General features: G+C 41.2%; 1 protein-coding gene and 1 pseudogene across 3 annotated transcripts in view; one reads left to right on the plus strand and one right to left on the minus strand.

Annotated features, from left to right (window-relative positions):
- The window catches only part of LOC134213340 (LIM domain transcription factor LMO4), a 113682-nt gene that overhangs the window by 28694 nt on the left and 63520 nt on the right, over positions 1-21468 (minus strand). The window lies entirely within an intron of this gene.
- Positions 15648-16744, plus strand: LOC134216646 (casein kinase I-like; annotated as a pseudogene).

The following is a 21468-nucleotide window of genomic DNA, read 5'->3' on the forward strand; positions in this document are numbered from 1 at the left end:
CTCTATATCAAGAAGAGCAACTCCAGTCGAATATCCTTCAGATTTGTTGAGCCGAATTTAATTCGTAACTATTAATAACTGATTTGTGGTTGAATGCCCATGGCGAAAACCAAATTGCTCATCAGCAAAAATAGAATTGTCATTAATATGAACCATCATTCTATTTAAAATAATCTTTTCAAACAGTTTGCTTATTGAAGAAAGCAAACTGATTGGGCGATAACTAGAAGCCTCAGCTGGATTTTTGTCCGGCTTCAAAATTGGAACCATTTATCTGGAAAGTATGCCAATTGAAAACATTTGTTAAATAAATTAACCAAAAAGGATAAAGAGCTTTCAGGAAGTTTTTTGATAAGTATGTAGAAAATACCATCATCACCCGGGGCTTTCATATTTTTAAATTTTCTAGTAATAGATCTCACTTCATCCAAATTGGTTCCCAACGAAGGGTCAAAAACATTCTCTTGATTGAGAATGTCTTCGAAGCTTCGTGTAACCTGATCCTCAATTGGACTAGTGAGACCTAGACTAAAATTATGGGCACTCTCGAACTGCTGAGCAAGTTTTTGAGCCTTTTCGCCATTTGTTAATAAAATTTTATTTCCCTCTTTAAGCGCTGGAATTGGCTTTGAGGTTTTTTAGAATTTTGTTAATTTCAAAAGGGTTTCGAACTGGGATCCAACTTCGAGACATTATTCTCAAAGTTGGTATTTCTCAGAATAGCGAAACGTTTTAATTTCATTTTGCAAATCTCGCCAAATAACTTTCAACGCGGGATCGCGAGTTCTTTGGTATTGCCTTCTTCTCACATTTTTAAGACGGATCAGTAGTTGAAGATCGTCGTCAATAATAATGGAGTTGAATTTAACTTCACATTTCGGAATTGCAATGCCTCTGGCTTCGACAATTAAATTTGTCAAAGATACGAGAGCATTATCAATATCACTTTTGGTATCGAGAGGAATATCAACATCAAAATTCCTATCGATATACGTTTATATAAATCCCAATCAGCTCTATGATAATTAAAAGTAGAGCTGATTGGATTATAAATGGCTTCTTGTGAGATTTCAAATGTCACAGGAAGGTGATCAGAGTCAAAGTCAGCATGAGTTACCAATTGGCCACACAGCTGACTTGAATCCGTTAAAACTAAATCAATTGTAGAAGGATTTCGACTGGAAGAAAAACAAGTTGGTCCATTGGGATATTGAATAGTATAATATCCCGCAGAACAATCTTCAAATAAAATTTTACCATTGGAATTGCTTTGAGCATTATTCCATGAACGGTGTTTGGCATTGAAGTCACCAATTACGAAGAATTTTGATTTGTTGCGGGTCAGAATTTGAAGATCAGCTTTCAGCAAATTCTTTTGCTGCCCATTGCATTGAAAAGGCAAGTAGGCTGCAATGAAGGAAAATTGTCCAAAATTTGTTTCAACAGAAACTCCCAAGGTTTCAAAAACTTTGGTTTCAAACGAAGAAAATAATTTATGTTTGATACGTCTATTAATGACAATGGCGACCCCACCACAGGCGCTGTCAAGACGATCATTTCTGTAGATAAAATAGTTTGGATCTCTTTTAATGGAGAGTCCTGGTTTTAAATACGTTTCAGTTATAATGGCAATATGCACATTATGAACTGAAATGAAGTTGAATAATTCATCTTCCTTACCCTTTAGAGAGCGGGCATTCCAATTTAGAACTTTCACACAATTATTTGGATGCATTGAAACGGAGTCCGATAACAATTTTTTGTGTGTACTTTATACCAACCTGAACAGCTTCAGGAATGGTATTTGCTTTGAACATTGCATCAATCATGTGATGCAATTGTTCAGTTAAAAAATCACAATCGGAAGCAGTCATGCTACCTGAATCGGCAACATGACCGTTATTTTCCGTTGGGACATGGGTATAAACCTCATTTTGAGAAGAGAAATTTGGTCTACCAGCAGCGATGTTTGCATACGTAGGTACATTGGAAAAATTGGAATTTACTGAAGTGCTTGCTACCCGTTGACGAGCGGCGAAATTTGTTTGTGAATTGTGGTGGGTATGAATTGCTCGACCGGTAACCGGTTTCGAAATTTGAGCGTTTGAAAATTTCTACCCGTTGAATCTGGGATCCGATTGGAATTTCCCGTCATCAATTTTGCACGGGAATTCAAAACTTTTGCGTGAAGGGCATTCCCAGAAATTGGATTTATGATTGCCCCACAGTTTGCGCACTTAAATTTATTGAATCTTCTCTCACAGGACATGCGTCCTTGGCGTGAGAGGTTCCACCACAAATCATGCATTTAGCATCCATGTGACAATGTTTGGTTCCATGACCCCACTTTTGGCACTTACGGCACTGGGTAGGGTTTTGGAAATTTCCCCAGGCCTGCGGAAATGTTCCCATGTAACACGGACATGGGACATAATACAGGCCTTTCAAACTTTGCATATTATTTAGTTCACTTTTGTTAAAATGAACTAAATAAAATTCTTGAGAAATGCCCTCTGGGAAGTACCAGAGTGGGATTTCTTTTTCATCTTAATTACTTGGACTGGTGAAAATCCAAGTAATTGAGAAATTTCAATTTTAATCTCATCCAGTGATTTGTCATCACTGGGGAGACCTTTCAAGACGACTTTGAACAATCGCTCAGTTTTGTCGTCGTATGTGAAGAATTTATGGCGCTTCTCAGTTAAATAGTGAAGAAGACGTTTGCGATCGTCAAAGGATCCCGGCAAAACGCGGCAGTCACCCTTCCTAGCAATCTGAAATGAAACCTTGATCCCCTGAAGGTTACTCAAAATCTCATTCCGGAAGCCAGAAAACTCGGCAACAGATACCACAATTGGCGGAATCCTCTGCTTCTTCGCATGAATCGAATCACCTGGGCTAGAGGTAGATTCGATTTGCTCAATATCATCATTAATCAAATCGAACTGATTGCTCAGTTCGATTGGAGAAGAATTATTTCCGATATTAGAGTTAGAAGGAATATCTGAATTCTCCAGCTTCCTTCTATTTTTTCCGCGCTTGGGCAGGACGGTCTTGAAACCTTGTTTCTTTGAAGGAAGTGGAGAATTCAGAGACTCCCTTCCTCTTGTTTTGTTAATACTCATTGCTGAGCGTGGAGACGTGACCTTCTAAGAGGTTTTTCCCAGAACGGTGTCCCTGCAGGATTACCACCGCTTGTCGGAATTTTACTTCCGCAAACGGGTCCAACGTAAAACGAAGGCACGGGTCCTTGCAAAGATCGTAACGGGATCAGTGGGTACAAATAGCGCTAAGAAGCACCGTTGAAATTAAAATAGCTTCGGGTAGTATTAAAACTTCCTTCCGCAAAGAGAGAAAGAACCGCACAGCACGAAAGCACGATGCGGTCTGATTCCTAAATTCTCTAATTCTTTCATTCCTCCATTACTTCATTCCTCCATTACTTCATTTCTCCATTACTTCATTCTTTCATTTCTTCATTTCTTCATTCCAATTTACAATTCTTCCATACTTGCTTTTTCCTTTTTTGTGTGGACTTACCTAGTGTTGCAATATTATTGATTTTGACTATGAAATACTCACAAATTGTTCCATTTGAAATGTGTACCAACCTGAAAAAAAACAAAAGAACAGATGTTTTATTAGTTTTTGGATTTTTGATGGAAACTTTGTTATTATTTCAATTTATTTTTCCCTAATAATTATTTCTTATAGTTCCAGTCTTCAATTTTGCATAAATTCTGATTCACATTACTATTTTATTTATTTAAGTTTAAATTGAACCCTGCTTTGAGTAATTTCTTTCGATCCCAATCATTCAAGTTCATTATAACACCCTTTCCTATATCATTATTCACAAAACGTGCCAGAGGAATGAACTTCCGCAAGGTTGTCTCCATTGCATTCCCAACTCTCCAGGAAAGAACCTTGAGATCATCCAGCTGTCGTCATCAGCAAGACCACACCGCCAGCAGCTCGTTTCCCCCAGGAGAAGACCGACCAACGCCAGCCGGACTCCGATGACGACAGACTCCACCTGTACCGCCATCCCCGCTCGTAGCGCACTCCACCGACCGGATGCCGAGAGGAAGCAAACGGAAGAAACCTCAAACGAACACAACAAGCTCGTACAAATTAATGGTGCCATAGAAAGTTGGAAGGAATAGAAAATCAAATGTGATTGTGATTGAAAATCATGCCCCATCAGCGGCGCGCAAGCAGAGCTGTGGATCCTTCCACCACACGCCCGCTACCACCCATCAAATCGTTCGTAATGGGAGTTCGACTGGCTGGAAAGATTTGAGGTCGTCTCGTCGAGTCAGTTTTTGCCACCGCCACCATTCCACCCTCACACGGCAGAAGTAGAATCGTCGCGCCAACTGGAGGGTGGATGCGTTGATGATGAGAGGGAAAACTGTTGGAGCATGTTGCTTAAATTGTGTATGAATAGCTGATGATGATAACTCCCTTCGCTTGCTTTCTCTGTGCACTTACACATGGGCATGGGATCCACCAGGAGGAAGCCCTTTCTTTCGAACGTCTTCATCGTATCCTCGTCGTCTTCCGTGTCGGTCCGGCATTCGTCAAGGAAACCGATCCGGCATGTATGGGTGCTGCCGCTTCGTCCTTGCTCCGGCTGGTCAGAGTTGATTCAGTGGAAGTAGAGCTTGCAGCAACACGGTAGCAGCAAGGAGCTTGTTCGGAAAAATTGCGTATATTATCTTCATAATTTGCTACAATTGTTGAATTTAATGTTGATTATAGCTCCATTGTTTCGGCGGACTTGTTGTGTAGTCCTCTGTAGCCGATGGCACAAGAGAAGCAACAGAAGCTACAATATCTGGCTTTGCAATGTAGCACACAATCGGGCAGGAAGATGATGCTGGAACACCGCACTCACTGTGCGATGGGAAAGAGAATCATCGGATGGACGAAGCTTTGCAGCTTCAATCCCACCCACCATTGGTGCAGCAGTGTGCTTCAGGTCTCAGGAGATTTAATTGAATTCCGATTGTTGATAGTTTCAATTAAGGAATCATTCTCTCCGGCAGTGAAGCTTCCACCGTCCCGTTCGATGGTGGTCCGTGTTGGCCGACAACCGGTTTCGGGCGAGTGCGGGGAAGTTTAAGGCAAAGAGTGAAAGGATTCTAGATAAGTGCGTACGAATGATGGTTTGATTCGATTGCTAGCTTATTGAATGGAATGGTTATTCGAATTCAATTAGAGGTATTGTTCAAAGAGCAGCGTGACTGTGGTTGAAAACTTGTGTAATGTGTAGATGTGAGCTCTTTGGCGAGGACCAAGTCCTGCTTAAGTTCTCTGTAGCTTAATTGATTTAATAGTGTCATATCATTAAGTACAACAAGTAGGTTACATGCTATTTAACATATTGAATCATTTAGATAATTATACGTCATCTTCTGTAAACATTCTTGGCTCTAACGACATAATGTAGAGGAATTTATTAATTGCTGTTTTGATCAGTTCGTTCCGTATTCACATGCGCACTAATGGATTAGAAGATGAAGTCCTTATATCAATCAAATATCGACGAATTCGTACTTCCAGGCACTATGTCTTTATATAGTCTGTATCAAGGATCAGATACAAGCTCGTTATTTTCTACAATTCCATGCAGTTGATCAGGACTCCTAACGTCTAGGTACATATGCAGAGTACCATTTTTCCCCATCATAATACATGCAATTATATATTTTCCTTTCATAATGGTGCAACGGAGGTGTCTGTGGAGAAAATCGCGTGTGTGCTCAAGCGCGCGCCAGAACAGCGAGCGCTCCTTGGCGTCTCCTTTCCAAAGTAGATTGGTATCATTATTTTGCGATTGTTGGCGGGAATATATGATACCAGTCAGTCACCCACATCTGATGTGAGATCTACAACAGTCAAAGAGAGGAAGTTGTGTTAGTTCGGAACGCGTGAAGCAATCGCACTTCTACCTGTGCCTCCTGCCTCCCCCAACTTACTGAGTCAACAGTTATGACTCGAACTGTGCGAAATAGGAAATGATTTCAAAGAAAATTGGGAAATTCTTGTAAATGAAAACTGGATTATTTTTCCAATTGTTCCATCATTTTTATGCATCAAACAATATAAGTGGAGGTCAGAGGCTAAAAAAAATGTTTTTTCCCTTTTTTTAAACTTCTAATTGTGTTACTTGCTTTCCAGGCAACACAGTTGCAATGGAAAATTTTCTGTGACTCATGTTTGACCAAATCCTGTCGTATTTAAATTGCTGAAAATTACTCGGTTTGAGTTGTTCTACTCGAGCTGATCCAATTCAGACGCATTTTACATTACCCATTATGATTTCTACAAGTTGGCATCTAAACTGCAGTGTGTGTAAACAAGTTGTTACGCGCAAATCAGTTTTTAGCGCAAATTGTTGTTTAGCGGGCGAACAGGTTTACGAATTCCGAGAGTTCCTCTAGTAGGTTTTCTTTAACCGCGAAAAAGCTTCCTAACGAAACAATTGCAGGTACCTCGAGAAAACTTGTCGACAGCAGCAGCGGATTTGGAAAGAGCAAAAATAATTCTCGGAAATTTTGTTCCTTTTTTTTACGAACATTGTAACCAGGGATTAAATACAAAAGAGATTAAAGATGTCTCTCAGTTATCATCTCTGTATACATATAGCGTATGTAACATAATGTGAGAGACTTTTTTCGCAAGCCGTCATGATAAAGAACTGGTTCGGGAGGTTATATCTCATGATAAATTTCTTTTAAAAAGCTCCAAACGCGGGGATCTCTGGTTCTGATGATGCATTTTAACTTGTTCTAAACACCTGTGCGGTCCCCAACACAAAATTGGCGAGAACAAAGCGAGAATCATCACTTCTCTGTGGGGGCTGCCTATCCGATTCTGTTTTTTCGTGCTTGTATACGTTAGTAGCTCAAACAGCTCAAAATAATTTTCTTAATAAAATTGTGATTTTAGTAAATATTGAATGGAATTCGCAGTATGACACCCGCGTGTATTGCGATTAGGACAAGCTTCTTCATCTGTGTTTATGGGGCGCACGCAAGAAGAATCGTGTAATTGTGTATCGAATGGATCACAATTTAGCGTGGTGGGATTTTTTTTTGTCTGCTCTTGTGAGAAGGCCGCAAGAAAAATGTCGTAATTGTTGTTTAGAATAGATAGAATTTTTTCGTAGTGGGACGCCCGCGTAAAGAAGTTTCTTCCTCTGCGATGGTGGAATGCCTACAATAAGAATGGTGTTACTGGGTGGGATCGGATGGATCACAATTCTGCGTGGGTCGCTCTTATACAAGAGTTTTTTCCTCTGAGTTGGTGGGACGCCCGCAAGAAGAATACTGTAATTGTGGATTTGATGGATAAAAATTTTGCGTTGTGGAAAGCCCTCTAACAAAAGAAGAATGGCGTAATAGTGAATCGAACGAATGACAATTCTGTGAGGTGGGACAGTAGAAGCATAAGTATTAGATCGCTAGGGGCGCTGTTAACCAATACTGCATTTGTGATGAACATTATTCAACCAAAGTTACCCGGATTTCGCATAAAGAGTTCGGTCAGTATCTTAAATGTGATATTTTTTGTTTTGGTTTGTTCTTTTCAAGTATGAAAATTGGGCTTCTGTGATAAAAAATCATACATCTAACACATAGTGTATGCCCGCAAGATGAATGATAAAATTGTAGATCGGATGGATCACAATTATGCGTGATAGGCGCCAGACTATAACATTTTTTCCTTTGCCTCGGTAAGAAGGTCACCGATTGTGTGATTGTGCATCGGATTACAATTTTGGGTGGCGGGACGCTCATTTACAAGATGTTTTTCCTCTGCGTTGGTGGAATGGTCGCAAGATGAATGAAGTAATTGTGGATTGAATCGACCACAATATTGCATGGTGGGACATCCGCATACAAAAGTTTCTACCTCTGAGTTGGTGGAACGCTCGCAAGAAGGATGGTTTAAAGGTGGATCCAATTATTCACATAATATTCATAATATCAAAATTTCAGTAGTGAGACGCCCGGGTGTAATTGTGATTAGGATGAGCCATAATTTTGCGTAGTGAGACACCTGCGTACAAAAGTCCTTTCCGCTCCGTTTGTGAAAAAATCGCAAACGAATGCCGTAATGGTTCGAATGGATCATTGGGCCCTCCTTAGCCTAGCGGTAAGATGCATGGCTATAAACCAAGTACATGCTGAGGGTGGCTGGGTTCGATTCCCGGTGCCGGTCTGAGAAATTTTCGGTTTGGAAATCGTCTCGACTCCCCTGGGCGTAAAAGTATCATCGTGTTAGTTTCATGATAGACGAATGCAAAAACTGTAATATGGCTAAGAAACCTTGCGGTTAATAACTGTGGAAGTACTGAATGAACACTGAGAAACGAGGCAACAATGTCTCGCTGTGGGATGTAATGCCACTAAGAAGAAGAAGGAGAAGAAGGATATTTTTTTGGGGTGTATAGAAGAAAAATTACAATTATGCATGGTGGTACGCCCGCAAACAAGAGTTTCTTCCTCTGCGTAGGACGCCCACAAGAAGAATGGTGAAATTGTGGATATGGTGGAACACAATTTTGCGTGGTGGGACGATCACCTACAGCAGTGTTTTTCCTCTGCGTTGATGGGACGCAGAGAAAACGAATGGAATGAATGTCGATCAGATGGATCACAATTATACGTGGTGGGACAATTGCAATTATGCATCAGATGGATGATTATTCTTCGTGGTGAGACACTTAAATACAAGAATTGCCCGCCGGAACAATGGTGTAATTGTGGATCGAATAAATTAAACTTTCATACGGTGGGACGCCCGCTAACTAAAGTTATTTTCCTCGGCGTTGGTGGGATGGTTTCAAGAAGATTGGTTTCGTTGTGGATCGGGAGGATGGGACGCCCGAAAAGCGGATTGTGGATGGGTTGAATCACAATTTCACGTGGTGGGATGTCCGTCTAAAAAAGTTTTCGGAAAAAAATGTTTGGTGGGACGCCTGCATACAACAGTTTCTAGCGCTGCATTGGTGGGACACTTGTAAAAAGAATGGTGTAATAGTGGATCGAACGGATTATAGGGTGGAACGCCATCATACAAGAGTTTTATTTTCTGCTTTGGTAAGGCGCTTAAACGAAGAATGGGCTATTTGTGAATCAGATGGATCATAGTTTTGCGTGGAGGGATGTCCATCTACAAACGTTTTTTTTTTCACTGCATTTATGGGACTGTCACAGGAAGAATGGTGTAAGTGGATCTGATGAATCACAATTCTGCGTAGTGGAACGCCCGAACACAAGCAATTCTTCCTCTGGTATGGTGAAACGGTGATGAAAATAAATTGAAACCACATCTTCATGACAATTAGCACTTAGAACTGTCTTGTTAGGATGAAGTCGACCTAAATGGTCAGAGTTTGACTCATTTGCCAACAACGTATTGCAGAAGCTGAATAGGGAATCGATCACACAATTATGGAGAGAAAGTTGGACAACAATTTTGATTGAAAATGAGATGTACTTCAACAAGATGATTGAAATTTGCATCAGCTAATTACTATTTTGACAGTATTCAATCAGAACACAAAAGTAACATAAGCAGAAAAGATCTTGATTCAATAAATTCGGTTGAATTATAGTCCACTTTCCATTGCTTTTATTCGCCATTGCACCCTGCTGTTCATTGAGGAAACCAAATAGGGTAGGATGAACCTTGAGTGCAATTCACAAAACCTACACCGCTTCCTCCTACTATGGGCTTAGTTCGTTTCAGTTCGCAAATATTTTTTTTTTTGTTTTTCTGAACAATATTAATCCAAAGCCCTTAGAATTTTTGAATGCAGACGTTTTTGCATTTTTAATTTCCAACCGAATTTTTTTTCGAAACTCTGAAAGGTATCTCCTTTTTCATTTAAAAATAATCATTTTGCGATTAAATTATGAGTTTCATAAATGCATTAGCAGAATTAAGCTACATTAATTATATTGAAAAAATCGAATTTTATCCATAGTCGGCACTCTATTGTTTGGCTCTGAACAGCACGACCCGCGAAAATCGCACCGCTGGAAGCGCCACCGTCGTGTTATTTTTTCGCCCGATTCTGTAGCAGCTCCTTTCGCTTGCTGACTGAACAGTTCCGCGTGCTTGTGGCTCGCATCTGTGAAGCGTAATGAACGTCGCCTGTTCGAAGCTCATTAAAATTAATTTGAGTTTATATTTTGCGGGAAATTATTATTACGGTGATGGCCGTGGTGGTGGTGGTGATGGAAAATGAGAGCTCTGCTCTATGCTCCGATGGACGGGGTATGTGAGTAAGAAGGACGTGGTCACCGTTGTCGTCGCCGTCGCCGGTACTTTTTGGCACAGTGTGAAAATTAATTGATGAAGTGAGCACAGACTGTAGAGGAGAATGGTCGGAAGAGCGTTCAGGAATTATTATAATAATTGTAATCGAATAACTGCAGTTTATATCATAAACAGTTCTTCTCAAAGGAAAATTATTAAAATTGTTTTCTCTTTGATTTTTTTTTCTTCTGGTCATTGTTGACCTAATTCACATAAACTCGTGTATTGTCAGTCAATATCAAATAAGTTTGTTGGCTGGGAAATGTTGTATCAAGATACGAATGGCCGTTTACCAATCATGATAACCAAAGCATGTTGCAACCCATGTAGGTAATTATTTCGAAATGGGATTTTGACACTCTTCAGTTTGAAGTGGAGATCGGTTGGCTTTGTTAGTTCGATAATGTTTGAAGTTTTTCTCTACTCACTGTGAAACTCTTGAAATCGTTTTAAATTTGGAAGAATGTTAGGTGCTGCATATTGGATCACCATCCCCCAAGTGAGACAATAGGCGGTAGAAGCAAATAAAAAGTGGGAATCGGGTGGGTGGAAAAACATGCCGGGGGTGAAATCAAATTAGCTCTGATAATATATAGAAAATTTGAAACCTGACAATTAAGAATTGATGGTTGCAGGATGTGTGTTCTCTATGACTGGCTTTTAGTGAGCGAGTGATTGTGGGTTCGTGCACCAGGCTGTTATTACACGGCGCGCGGAGTCCCGATAACCGAGAATGGATCTTAATTAGTGTCATGTTTTCGGTAGGAAAGGCCGTGCATCGCGCTGCGATAATTAGTTTAATTTTCGGGATGGTTTACCTTGAATGTGTCTATTTCCAGTAAAAGCAATCCATAATTGGGAGAGCTCTGTCTGCGATTGTTTGCGGAGGCAAACGAACGAGAGGAGTATCTCCCTGTCTCGGATTCCCGGATGGGAAATTACGCCAATTAGTATGACATGCATAATTAGATCCTCTTCAATGGTTAAAGACAGGGGTACTATACAAACTGTATGTAAGACGATTTTAAATATACTTTACAATTATCACAACAAAGTCTTTAATTGTTTTTTAGCTACAGTTAATCCTAAATCCGCTGGGAGAGCCAAACCCAAAACGTTTAGATGATTGAATAAATTTTGATTTTACTTATTCTTTGATTCGATAGAATATTAACAGACGGGGTTACCTTTGCAGGATCTCTATGATTTTTACAGCAGCTCAACTAATACCTACAGTAATGTGTTATCAAAAATACACTGTAGAAAACTGACAGACAGCATTCTTGCCTCCTATGCAATATCTAGTAGCGGGTAAGTATGTTTTCAGTCACCAGTCAATCAGTGATTGCCTTCGGAATCATGGAAAATCACTTGTGTAAACCGGAAAACAAGATAAAAGGTGAAATTGCGAAGCAAAATGTATGTTTTTGATCATCGGGTTGACTGAATTGCTATATTGGTATAAACCCGACTCAAGGAAGAGAGAGATAAACACTCGTTCGACATGTTCAACGTGTGTGCTTTTTCCCGAATGAAGAACTCACAATTTGAAATTTGTTCAAAACCAAATTCAATTTAGGTTCTACTATAAATACATGTTTTAAACTGCACTGGTATCTTCGTAATTTGAATCTTGAAACTTTTATTTTGATGCTTGTTGATCAACACCAATTAGACTGAAATATGAGAAGATTATTTTATTTTCATATGTATTAGAAATACATCAGCTTCCAGGTGAAGCGTAATGCCATAAGCAAGAAAAACAAAATCTCGTTTTGCCGCAAGATTGTAACAAAACGTTGCAAATGATACACTCCTCACATTTCACAAAAAAAAAACACCCAAATTATCTGATTAAGGCCGAACGTGGTACATCACGGATCCAATCATCGAGTCCCACGTGACCATCAGCGGGAACGGTACAACTTTCGACGGCGATGATGATGGTGGGAACGGCAAATCAGCAGCAAATTAGGCAACAATTCATTCCGCCCGGCCATTATTATTGCTGCTATCCTATCCACTGCACTGCTGCTGTTTGTCTGCTTCTGGTGGCACGCCGGTGGTAGCAGTTTCATAATTGACAAGGTGGCTGTTGGATATGCGCCACGTGAATCTTTGCACCATTGGTTTTCGAATTTCATTTCTCCGTCCTCATGGATGGTCGTCGTCGTCGTCATCGAGGAGGCTCATTATCGTGATCGAATCGGTGCTCTCGAGCACACACGCGGGGAGGACGACTAATCATACAGTTTAGACGTAGTAGCGCAAAAAAAAACAATGACTCCCCGGAAGCGGACCGGAGTCGGATTTCTTCAGGGGTATCGTGCCGGGTGCTGGCCAATTTGTGCAACTCTGTGGCACAATGTTGCTTGGAACAGCGTTTAGGAATGAAATCGCAGCTGTGGTGGAAGAATTGCGAAATTGTTACATGATGCCACGAAATTTAGTAGAAATGAAAGCACAATTTCCAGAGCTTAAATTTAATAATTTTTCACATTTTTGTTCATCATTAAAAAATTTTGATTAGTGAAATACTTAGTCTTTGAGAAAATTCACATGGGCAGGGTGACAGTTTACATATTCCTTAGTAGCAATGTTTTATGTAAATATCTAAAGTAAACCCTACTTTTGTAACCATTCGTAGCCTTTGCTTCGCGGTGTTCTAATAACCGATGGCTTTAGCGCCAGTTCCGGTATTCGGAATTTGGCCGACTAATTCTCAACGTTTTCCTGAGGGGACACTCACTGGCTGAAATTCTATCCGACCAATACTCTTTCCTAATGAACAATCTTGGACACTTCCGAAATCACTTAATTTGCCAATTTGAAAACATTCCACTAAAAAGAGCTTAAAATATTTTTTCTGATTGTTGATATCGTCGAGAATTTTTCCGCAATGTATGAAATTGTGAAAAAGGTACGAGCCGTAGTAGTACTTTTCCGGAGATCACCTACGAAAAACGATTTTCTGCAAAAATATGTCCGTTCTGAATTCGGAAAAGAGTTTTAATTAGTGGCTGATGCCAAGGTACGCTGAAATAATTCAAGCCCTTGAACCTGTTCAAGCTGTTGTGGAACTACTGTCCTGTGAGTTCTGCACTCTATATGAAGCCGACGTGGTGTTCCAATTTACGTTGGAACTATTATCAAATCAAGCCACAGAAATTTTCGCCACTATTTCGATGATTTTTTGGAATGAATCCAAGAAAGACGATCCAAAATACGCCGTTGCTTTTTTGAATAATTCTGCCGTGAAGCAATTAATCAGAAACGATTTTGGCATTTTCTTCGAGGCATCCACAGCTACTTGAATTAAGCAAGCGTACACAATTTTTTTCGCCGAAATCTCAGCATTTTTTGTATATTTTCCCGAGGTGGGCACCGCTGACTTTCAGAAAACATGACGTTTCAATTGCTGAGATACGGTGAATATTTTGCTGAAATCGGTAATAAGCGAAATTTTCTGCCGAGATTCAGTTTTTAAATTTACTGCGCTACAGCGGTGCCCGATTTTGCCGAGCTTGAGAAAGACAAACTTAGTGTGTATAGGATCTTGAAGCGTCTAATCATTCCTGATGCGATCGTTGAAACTGAGACAACGACCATACCTGACGATCGGTACGAAGAAGATGCCTTTTTAAATATTTTTCTGGAAAACTTGTGAAGTGACTGTAGCGTTGCTGATGGCAAATACGTTGACGCCAGGATCCTTGCATACTGTCCGTAAGGAATTCTCCTATTATGAATCGGAAGGGATTAAGGGCAAGTATTTGACACTGATTTTCGACGGTCTTGGAACCATTCGTCCTACTTCGGTTGAACCAGAGAGGGCATTCTCAGTAGTTGGCAACATTGCTAACAAAATCCAATGCGGATTGGGAGATGAGTCGCTCAGTATGTAACGTCTACTTAAGTTTCGCTTTGCCCAGCTCAACAAGCAACAATTTTAACATTTGAAGTTTGTCAATAAATATTGTTTTTCATCCAAAACTCCAAATCAAAAGTTTTTCTTTTACAACCTGAAATTTTCACAAAAACCAGACGAGTTCGGTGGTCTAGTGGCTGCCGCTTCTGCTTTATAAGCAGGAGGTCGTGGGTTCAATTCCAGGCTCGACCCTTTCCTACTTTGATATTTCTATCAAAGTTCTTTCTGTGTTTCACGTTATACCAAAACGATTCCTACTGTTATAACCTTCCACACAATCCCAAAACCTCCCGTGGCACCTATGAGAGGTCGTAGAGTTCTCTGCATCTTTCTTAAGTAGGTGTCCAACAAATCATCCTTCCCTTTCCTCAGCATTCGCAAGGACGTGGCCAGGACAGATCTCGACTATTGGAGAGTACATTGCTTCCATCTAAGAGTTAGTGATTAGTCCCAAATCAATATCTGTGGTAACGGATGAAAGTGATGCTACTCTCATACAATAATCTTGGCTTGTACCACCTACGAAGTTGTGCGAACTGCTAAATGCTAATGCTAATGAAATATTCACAAAAACCGGTATTCTACCGGTATTACCGGCAATGACTCCATCAAATACCGAATAACGGAATTTGACAAAAATGGCCAATACCGACTACCCTAGCTGGAGTATACCCCGTTAGGCATAAGTACGTTAGACATAAAGACGTTAGGCATAAGTACGTTAGGCATAAAATGACCCAAAGAACAGCCTATGACATAAAGAAGGCAGAATTATGCTAAACGTCCATTATACATAATGTACATTATGCCTAACGTCCGTTATGCCTTACGTCCATTATGCCTAACTTCTTTATGCCTAACGTCGCGGACCCCCTAGCTGCCATACAAGGGCCAACTTGGTCCACACGTCTACCCACCGCACCCTGAATCTGCTTGTGCTGAAGCATGAATTTACCATTCTTGCATCGCGTGTAAGTGGTATTATGCCGCAAAGCCGGATACTGCGCGCGATGGCCAGCTTCGGTTTCCCTCAGGGGCAAACGTCTACTGGATGAAACGATGGGCTGACAATCCTCTACAGCCTTCATCAACGACACCATTCTGATGCGTTTCAACAGAGGAGAAAACACAGAGATACTCCGTGGGTCAGTGGCAGAACTTCTACACACTCAATTCGTTGAATGCGAACAAAGGTACATATATGTATTGATGGTGGGAGTAGGTATTAGGGTTACCGGAAATAATTTAACCGTTTCAAATAGCCTCCCGAAGCAATGCAGTATTTTCTCTTCTGAGACGGCCACTTTGTCCATCGCTGCTCACCACACCGTCGGATTACCCGGCCCTCATCCTCACTGACTTTGCCAGCGTGATCGCAACCATGAGGAGCGAGTATTGCCTGGATTCCATAGCACTGCGGGATGCTTTGAAGCATCGCAGCGAACATACTGGTTGTAGTCGGCTATCGATACTGCCTGTCTGCCGATCATTAAAAGGGCCACTGCACATTGGAGCGACTTGGTCAGTTGTAAAGATCAGCAAGTTATCTCCCAACTGCGTACGGCCAGGAACGGTTCGGCCAGAACCATCTTTTAATATAATTTCGAATCGATACACGATTTGCATCACTCAATCCAGTGAAAAATAGTTCGATTGAGAAGACCTCCATTTAAGAAGTAAAAAAATCGTGGTCCTAACGAAAGGCACATCACTAGCATTCGGTAAGGAAGGGCGTGCTGTGGTCAAAGAGAAACAACGACGGCAGAGGTAGGGATCGATCGGCAACCGGAAGCGAAATACGAAAGTGTCCCCCCACCCTACCAGGAAGAGGCAGCAATCCTCCCGCCACCATCATATACGGAAGATCAGATCCTGATTGTTCGGTGACATCTACCTGGGCATTAACATTACCAATGACGAATAACTGGCACTCAAAATGGAAAGCCTCGTGGACTGTACAAGGTTCGGAACGACGGCGTTGGTATTCCACACATCTGGTATTTTGGTCAGGAGCGGAGTTACAACGCTTGTTGATAGACCTACTCGGACCTTCCCCAGCAAACCTGTTCAACTTCTGTAATCGTTACTTCACGATCAGAACGACTAATGGATCAGATGATTGGCCGTCTCGAATATTTGCCGATGAAAAATTTCATCCATGGGGATATCCAACCAGACTTCCTCGTGGGCATCGAACGGCACTGCAACAAACTTTGCATGATCGACTTTGGCCTCACTAAAAAGTATCAAGACATCTGGACGCGCATCCACATAATGTACCGCGAGGACAAGAAACAGACCGGAACTGCGCGCTACGCGTCGATCATCGATCACCTCAGGATCGAACAGAGACACCGGGACGACATGGAATCGCTTGGCTACGTAATGATGAACTTCAATCGCGGCTCGCTACAGTGGCAGAGGCTGAAAACCTCCATCAAGAAGAAAAGAGGTCTACTCACCGTCAAGGTGCTGTAACTCAGTCTTTGAGGATTGAAACAAGATTTTTATTTGTCCAACGTTTCAACACAGTTAGCAGTTAGTGGAAGAGAAGAATGCAGCATGGGCGAGATTGCTGCAACACCGCACGAGGGCGAACGAGGCACGATACAAACGGGCGCGGAACAGACAAAACTCGATTTTCCGGAGGAAAAAGCGCCAGCAGGAAGATCGAGACCGTGAAGAAACGGAGCAACTGTACCGCGCTAATAACACACGAAAGTTCTATGAGAAGTTAAACCGTTCACGTAAGGGCCACGTGCCACAACCTGATATGTGTAAGGACATAAACGGGAACCTTCTTACGAACGAGCGTGAGGTGATCCAAAGGTGGCGGCAGCACTACGAAGAACACCTGAATGGCGATGTGGCAGACGAAGATGGCGGTATGGTGATGGACCTGGGAGAACGCGCGCAGGACGTAATTTTACCGGCTCCGGATCTCCAGGAAATCCAAGAGGAGATTGGCCGGCTGAAGAACAACAAAGCCCCTGCTGGGGTTGACTAACTACCAGGAGAGCTATTTAAACACTGGCTAGAGCGCTGTACTGGGTCATTACCAAGATTTGGGAGGAGGAACTTTTGCCGCAGGAGTGGATGGAAGGTGTCGTGTGTTCCATCTAAAAGGGCGATAAGCTGGATTGTAGCAAATACCGCGCAATCACATTGCTGAATGCCGCCTACAAGGTACTCTCCCAAATTTTATGCCGTCGACTAGCATCAACTGCAAGGGAGTTCGTGGGGCAGTACCAGGCGGGTTTTATGGGCGAACGCTCCACCACGGACCAGGTGTTCGCCATTCGCCAAGTACTGCAGAAATGCCGCGAATACAACGTGCCCACACATCATCTATCGGACGACTGCGATGGGCCGGGCACGTAGCCAGAATGTCGGACAGTAATCCGGTGAAAATGGTTCTCGACAACGATCCGACGGGCACAAGAAGGCGAGGTGCGCAGCGGGCAAGGTGGATCGATCAGGTGGAAGATGACTTGCGGACCCTCCGTAGACTGCGTGGTTGGCGACGTGTAGCCATGGACCGAGCCGAATGGAGAAGACTCTTATATACCGCACAGGCCACTTCGGCCTTAGTCTGATTAAATAATAATAATAACGTTTCAACACGGAGTTGCTGTCTTCATCAGTGAAAAAATAATATCATATGTTTGTTCCTTGACTAATTTTTGATCAAAGAATAACAGTCTGGTGCGGGTGTTTATGGTACATTACTTTGGAAACACTTCGTTTGAATATATTGGCACACTAGCAAAAATTAAAAAAAGGTAGTCAACGAAGGGAACGACGAAGTTTGCTTGACAATCTTTTTTTCAACTTGCAGCCATGTTTTCTTGATCATTTCTTCATTCCAGTATCCCGAGTCACTTTTCCAGTCGTATACAGCTGCCGCCAAAGAATTGTAAAATATTCCCCAATTGGGCGAACTTTAGGGCAGCTTACTGGGTTAAGATCCGTTTCGATGCAAACCACCCCATTATAAAAGTACTACTGAAATGTCGCTCGACTAAAGTAACAGCTAGCCTAATCACGTCAAAATGCTACACGATCATTGTATTCTTTGAATACTCGAATGCAGCCACTTTGTTTATTGTTTTATGTGTAAGGACAACCTAGTTTTTTTTAGCAAACTTCTCAGCAAATTTAATCTCAAGTTTGTCAGAAGCCAAGGGTACAAAAACTCTAAGTCAAGGGTACCAAAATTAAGTCGAATTAAATAACGGTGCATTTTTTAACATTACCACGACTGATTGATGTGATTGATAAATAAATGAAGCGTAACAACTCGATCTTCCTACATACAATTCTCAGGTTTAAACAGTTTCGGGTTTGACAAGTATGGTTTTGGTTTTAACAGAATGGGAATCAATCACAACGTAGTCATGACTGAAAGCTAAACTTAAGTAGGATTTTATTACGTCAACTTGATCCTTGTTTACTTAAGCCGGCTGCACTCAAGCGTTGGCTGCCAAGAGAAAATTCGTTGATTTACGCCGGTGCAATGGCGGTTAGAAGAAGAATCGATTGATTTGATCGAAAGAATCGAATCGACGGAATGTCGCACTTCTCGGGTTGATTATCCCCTCCAAACAAGCGCTAACATACTTCCGGACGGCTTCGCCTACATAATGATGTTTTTTTTTGTGAAGCTATTAATTTAATAGTCCATGATAGAGATTTAAAGGTGTCCGTGAAGTTTACAATAAGTTTCCCAAGTAACATTTTAAGTTTTATAACGCACCATAATTTACTCTACAAGAGTGTTATAAAACCAGCATAAAACCAAAATGTTACTAGGGTTGTTACTTATTGAAAGTTCATTCAAATTCATAGAAGCTTGCTTTATATTCTTAAAGAATTTTAAGCTTTGAAGAGTAATGATTCTGCAAAACAGGTAGCGTGCTCTTATGTGCTTAATGGATCCTACTTGTACATTTAGTAATAAGGTCTGTATAGAAAATAAAAGAGCTTTGAAAAGCAGCTGTTATGTGATGATTTAGTTAACCATAAGATAGAATAAGATTATTCACTAAGCATCAGTATAAGATCCAAAAGGAGGTAGAAGTAGATTCATAAAAGAGGCACTCAATATATATTGCTTTGGATTTCTTTCCAACTAGTTCCAAGCTATATCCCATTGTGCATTGTTTTCCAGTACTCGGCTCACGATCCTTCCCCCTCTGCGGACATTGTAACAATCAGATATCTCTCGGTGGGATCGATCGCAAGTCAGAGATAGCAATTTAATTATTATACCCACAAACATCAACGATTTTACCTCGTTCTCTATCCGCCACCAATCGACCAGCCGGTCGATCGAAACCTACAATTCCGAACCGGCTACAATGTTACAATTTCGTTACAAACAGCCATTGCAAATGCTGCGTCTGCTGCTGCTGTTTTGCTAATTTGGGCACGTTTCTTCCATCGCTCATCGGGCTCAGCAGCAGCAGCCACACATAGGTAGGTAATACAACCGGCCATCGGGGCCAAAGAATTGACGCTCATTACCACAAAACATCCTCTCTGGGTGCCCGTCCCCACACCCAGCAGCCGTTGATCGTCGAACCAACTCCCACCAGAAAGCCGGCGGCCGTCATCGATTGAGGATAACATAACTACATACGCACAGGGCAATGGGCTGAAACGGATCGTACGGAATTGAGAGAAACAAGTAGTTTGGAATGTAATATAATGATCGAAATTTGATCCGACTTTGCTTTAAGCAAAGATTTTAATATCTTCGAATAGACGCCTTACGAGGAAGACTGTCGAATACGTTTAGTTCCGTTCGCTTGTTACAGAACCCTCGTTTGCCAATTTCTAACGTTTCATACAAAAAAAAATATTTACATGACAAAATAAGTCTTCATATGGGGATATCGAAATGATTGAAAATCCAGAAAACCTAGTGGTAAGTAATTAGTGTAGCACCCTTTTATGTTGTTTCTGATTTCTGTTCTATACTTCAAATTAGGAGGTCAAATGCAGTGGTGTAAGTGACAAAAACTTAGTTTTGAAAAAAATGTAAAGATCTTAAATATTATTTAGCTTGACCTAAATGTCACTCACACCCCTCTGCTTCTAACTCCTTCAAATGCTGACTAATTCTAAAATCAAGATTTGTACAGGCTTAAAAACAATATGGTCAGTGATGATAGAAATCATGATCATGAAATAGTATGTTTTGTGAGATTTTTAATTTTGTAACTTTTATGAAAGCGTTTTTACCTCTACGCCAAGCAAATGATACCTTCGGCCCCTACGTGAGTTTTATGTTTCCGATGGACCAACCCAACCGAACGGATTTCAATTGGCTCTTCGTTTGTCATTCCTATGGAAAGGTACGGGAACACTTGGACTTATCGGCGCGGCGGTAAGGGGTTGGTGCCTACACATAATGATTGGTTTGTTAGTTAGGTGGGCTACCGTCATCAGCATCATCATCATCATCATTAGCATCATTGTTAGCATCATCAATAGCAGCAGTAATACACACCATTGAGTTCAGTAAAAGGAGTTACCAACATCACGTGCTGAAAAAGCACATATCAAACGATCCTGTCCGCTGTTCTGTACTAATGAAACGAAGTTTAATGAAGAGGTGATCGACACTCATTACTGCAACATTGTTAACAGTTCGGTAAGTGGATCGAACGTTTTAATTTGCTGGACGTTTTCGGAACGGCGTGATGGTTTGGGGCAATATTAACTGTTCTGCTGCCGGCATTTACTGATTTGAAAATCCACACAAACAACAAAATGGAACGATTTCCATGAACCGATGAACATTTGAAGAGCTTTGTATCAGAGTCATTATTAATAGAAATGACAGTTTTATTTTCTGTTGCAACTTATGTAGATTACATGTGATGATATCGAACTCGTAGTTTGGCTCTGCTCGGATAATGACGCATCCAGAGAGCAACTTTTGGATGATTTTGGAACCTGTGATAAACATTCCTTTAGAGAAATAAAAGGTGTTTAGGAGATTGTGATAACATTCGAGACTAGGTAAATCCTTCACGCACAATCTGACAGGTCCTTTATTAGATTATACTGTGGAGGAGCCGCAGTTTCGCGGGTAGTTTCACACGCAATCTGACATTCTTACATTAAGGACAAGCTATCCGGAATCCAAAACTAAATGCACTCGCGTTTTCAAGAACACCCTATTCAAAACCGGA

The sequence above is a fragment of the Armigeres subalbatus genome, chromosome 2 (assembly GCF_024139115.2).
Source record: "Armigeres subalbatus isolate Guangzhou_Male chromosome 2, GZ_Asu_2, whole genome shotgun sequence".
NCBI classification, from domain to species: domain Eukaryota; kingdom Metazoa; phylum Arthropoda; class Insecta; order Diptera; family Culicidae; genus Armigeres; species Armigeres subalbatus.